This window comes from Salvelinus fontinalis, chromosome 4, assembly GCF_029448725.1.
Source record: "Salvelinus fontinalis isolate EN_2023a chromosome 4, ASM2944872v1, whole genome shotgun sequence".
Classification (NCBI taxonomy): Eukaryota; Metazoa; Chordata; class Actinopteri; order Salmoniformes; family Salmonidae; genus Salvelinus; species Salvelinus fontinalis.
Genome location: NC_074668.1, coordinates 18,485,814 through 18,490,835, shown reverse-complemented (window position 1 = coordinate 18,490,835; position 5,022 = coordinate 18,485,814).

Genomic DNA, 5,022 nt, shown 5'->3' with positions numbered 1-5,022 from the left:
TGTTGCAGTTTTAAAGCTAATTTCCTGTAATTCTAAACAATTTCTATAGCCTATTACATGCTCATACACTATCTGGGCGGGGTCGCCGAGCTTAAGTGGGCCCTCCCACCTCGCGTGGGCTGCGGGGGGGTGTGCTACGCTACTGTATATTATATATCTTTAAACTAGGGATGCACCGATATGACATTTTTGGTCGATACCGATATCTGATATTTTCCTTGACAAAAAAAAGAACTATACCGATAACCGATATTTACATTTTTTGCTACCTTTTAAGCAGTCTAGTACAGTTAAATAGTTAACACACACACACATGGACACAGCGGTCTAGAGCGCTGCATCTCAGTGCAAGATGCGTCACTACAGTCCATGGTTCGAGTCCAGGCTGTATCACATCTGGCCGTGATTGGGAGTCCCATAGGGCGACGCACAATTGGCCCAGCATCATCCAGGTTTGGCCGGTGTAGGCCGTCATTGTAAATAAGAATTTGTTCTTAATTTAGGGCTAGGCATCCCGGGATACCTGTCGACAACATCCGGTGAAATTGGAGGGCGCGCAATTCAAATAAATACTCGTAATATTAAACATTTATGAACATACAAGTATCTTATATTGGTTAAAAGCTTAAATTATTGTTAATCTAACTGCATTGTCTGATTGTTTGAGGACGGCGCCTCACATCAACATATTTTTCAACCAGCACAGGCTTCATAAAATCACAAATAGCAATTAAATGATCACTTACTTTTTGAAAATCTTCCTCTGTTTGCAATCCCAAGGGTCCCATCTACAACATGCATGGTCCTTTTGTTAGATAACGACCACCTTCCCAAAAAGTCAGTTTAGTTGGCGCCATCGATTTCAGTCATCCACTCGTTCAACATGCAGACAAAGTAATCCAAAAAGCTACCACTTAACTTTGTTAAATCAAGTCAAACTACATTTCTATACAATCCTCAGGTACCCTAAAATGTAAATAAGCTATAATATTTCATATGGATAGAAGTATGTTCAATAGAAAAATAAAATTAGCAAGTGTGCGTCCTCTTCGCTGCGCGCCCACAGACTGATTTCCAACTGTGACTCCCTGTACCAAAACTCAAAATTCTTCCTCGTTTTGGAAGAAACAAGCCTGAAACCTTGAACAAAGACTGGTGACATCTAGTGGAAGGCATAGGAATTGCAATCTGGGAGCTGGAATTGCATAGGACCCATAGCTTTCCATTGAAAGAGCATGGGATCTATAAAATAAAAAGAATTCTGTTTGGTTTATCTTTGGATTTTCTCTTACCATATCAATTGTGTTATAGTCTCATACATTATTTTAACATTTCTATCCAATGGTACCAATTATTTGCATATCCTGGCTTCTGTGCCTGAGTAACAGGCAGTTTATTTTGGGCACGTCAGTCAGGCGGATATTCTGAAAAAGGACCCTAGCCCTAAGAAGTTCTGACATGCCTAGTTAAATAAAGGTTACACACACACACACCACACTGACCAAAAAGTTATTTTGTTGGCATTTACATATGTCATCATTACCAGTAAAACATAATCAAAACCTATTTCTTTCACTTGTGCTGTTTCATTGTTCATTTGTTCAGTCGTTTCATTCTCAACCAGGATTTCATTATCAAATCAAATCAAATTTTATTTGTCACATGCGCCGAATACAACAGTTGTAGACCTTACAGTGAAATGCTTACTTACAAGCCCTTAACCAACAATGCAGTTTTAAGAAAATACCAAAAAAATAAAAATTAAGAAAAAAGTAAGATAAGAAAAACTAAAAATTAAAGAGCAGCAGTGAATAAAATTAGCGGGGCTATATACAGGGGGTACCGGTACAGAGTCAATGTGTCAATGTGCGGGGGCACCGGTGTCAAGGTAATTGAGATAATTATGTACATGCAGGTAGGGTTGTTAAAGTGGCTATGCATAGATAACAGAGAGTAGCAGCAGAGTGGGGTGGGGGGGGGGGAATAGTCTGGGTAGTCATTTGATTAGCTGTTCAGGAGTCTTATGGCTTGGGGGTAGACGCTGTTTAGAAGCCTCTTGGACCTAGACTTGGCGCTCCGGTACCGCTTGCCGTGCGGTAGCAGAGAGAACAGTTTATGACTAGGGTGGCTGGAGTTTTTTTTAACCATTTTTAGGTCATTCCTCTGACACCTCCTGGTATAGAGGTCCTGGATGGCAGGAAACTTGATCCCGGTGATGTACTGGGCTGTACGCACTACCCTCTGTAGTGCCTTGTGGTTGGAGGCCGAGTAGTTGCCATACTAGGCAGTGATGCAACCCGCCAGGATGCTCTTGATGGAGCAGCTGGAAAACGTTTTGAGGATCTGAGGATCCATGTCAAATCTTTTCAGTGTCCTGAGGGGGAGTAGGTTTTGTCGTGCCCTCTTCACAACTGTCTTGGTGTGCTTGAAACATGTTAGTTTGCTGTTGATGCCAAACCTCCCTATAGGTTGTCTCATTGTTGTCAGTGATCAGGCCTACCATTGTTGTGTCATCAGCAAACTTAATGATGGTGTTGGAGTTGTGCCTGGCCGTGCAGTCATAAGTGAACAGGGAGTACATGAGGGGACTGAGCACGCACCCCTGAGGGGCCCCCATGTTGAGGATCAGTGTGCAGGATGTGTTGTTACCTACCCTTACCACCTGGGGGCGGCCCATCAGGAAGTCTAGGATCCAGTTGCAGAGGGAGCTGTTTAGTCCCAGGGTCCTTAGATTAGTGATGAGTTTTGAGGGCACAATGGTGTTGAATGGTGAGTTGTAGTCAATGAATATCATTCTCACATAGGTGTTCCTTTTGTCCAGGTGGGAAAGGGCAGTGTGGAGTGCAATAGAGATTGCATCATCTGTGGATCTGTTGGTGCGGTATGCAAATTGGAGTGGGTCTAGGGTTTCTGGGATAATGGTGTTGATGTGAGCCATGACCAGCCTTTCAAAGCATTTCATGGCTACAGAAGTGAGTGCTACGGGTTGGTAGTCATTTAGTCAGGTTACCTTAGTGTTCTTGGGACAGGGACTATGGTGGTCTGCTTGAAACATGTTGGTATTACAGACTCAGATAGAGAGAGGTTGAAAATGTCAGTGAAGACACTTTCCAGTTGGTCGGGCGCATGCTCGCAGTACACGTCCTGGTAATCCCTCTGGCCTATCAGCCTTGTGAATGTTGACCTGTTTAAAGGTCTTACTCAGATCGGCTGCGGAGAACGTGATCACACAGTCATCCAAAACAGTTGATGCTCTCATGCATGTTTCAGTGTTACTTGCATCGAAGTGAGCATAGAAGGTATTTAGCTCGTCTAGTAGGCTCGTGTCACTGGGCAGCTGTCGGCTGTGCTTCCCTTTGTAGTCTATAATAGTTTCAAGCCCTGCCACATCCGACGAACGTTAGAGCCAGTGTAGTACGATTCAATCTTAGTCCTGTATTAACGCTTTGCCTGTTTGATGGTTTGTTGGAGGGCATAGCGGGATTTCTTATAAGCTTCCGGGTTAGAGTCCCGCTCCTTGAAAGCGGCAGCTCTACCCTATAGCTCAGTGTGAATGTTTCTTGTAATCCATGGCTTCTGGTTGGGGTATGTACGCACAGTCACTGTGGGGCAGTGAAGTTTCAGCTCTGTCTGTCCGTGGCCTATCCTCCTCGGTGCGCACTGTCACTGTGTCCATTTCCATCTTGTCCAGCTGTGTATTTTTTATTTATTTTTTTTTTAAATTTTTTTTTATCCCATTTTCTCCCCAATTTTCGTGGTATCCAATCGCTAGTAATTACTACCTTGTCTCATCGCTACAACTCCCGTACGGGCTCGGGAGAGACGAAGGTCGAAAGCCATGCTTCTTCCGAAGCACAACCCAACCAGCCGTACTGCTTCTTAACACAGCGCGCCTCCAACCCGGAAGCCAGCCGCACCAATGTGTCGGAGGAAACACCGTGTACCTGGCCCCCTTGGCTGGCGTGCACTGCGCCCGGCCCGCCACAGGAGTCGCTGGAGCGCGATGAGACAAGGATATCCCTACCGGCCAAACCCTCCCTACCCCGGACGACGCTATGCCAATTGTGCGTCGCCCCACGGACCTCCCGGTCGCAGCCGGCTGCGACAGAGCCTGGGCGCGAACCCAGAGACTCTGGTGGCGCAGTTAGCACTGCGATGCAGTGCCCTAGACCACTGCGCCACCCGGGAGGCCCCTGTGTATTTAACATTTCACGTAAACTCTGTTTCTTGTCTGCATCGAAGTAACTGTCCTTGTACCTAGCATCGAGCATGGCGGTGACACAGTAGAGAGGCTCAGAGAGAATGCCACCGAATCGCTTGTTCACAGCCTCGAGTACTTTTGTAAGTTTTAACCCCACGGTCTGTCGGCAGTTTGTTGAGCAGGCGTTTCAATGCCATGACAGAGGATATCACGTCTGTTGCAGACACAGTTGAGCTTAGTTCTCGAGTCAGTTGTTCGAATGGAGTTAGGAGTGTTCATTTTTCCAAGTTTCAAACATGTTCTCAAATGCCATGGAAATGGCAGCAGCGGTACTAGAACCAACACATTCTTGAGCATGCAATACGACTTTCCTCAGTACGAAATCCTCGTCGACCCACTGTGCTGTCAGAATCATAATGCTCATGGGGCTGACATCGCTGGTCCAAATGTCAGTAGTGAAGCTCATGGATGTGAGTTTCAACAATACTGTGTAACTCTGGTAGGGCAACATCTGAAAAATAGTGTCAATTCAATTACATTTAATTAAGGGCTTTATTGGCATGGGAAACATATGCTTACATTGCTAAAGCAATGTTCTCTTTTTGTATTTTCTGTTGGTCTGCCAGATGTTTTTCAACATAATATGACAAGTTCAAAGTTTGTACCATGATAATTGGGCACTGTGTAAAGCCTCTGGCCACACTGCCCACTCTTAGCAAAGACAGTCTGACCGGAACTATAACTCTACCCTGTTTGACACATGGTTGACCCTAACTTGACCCCTGGCCCTGGTAACAGCTCTTTCTTCTGATAGCTCTTCT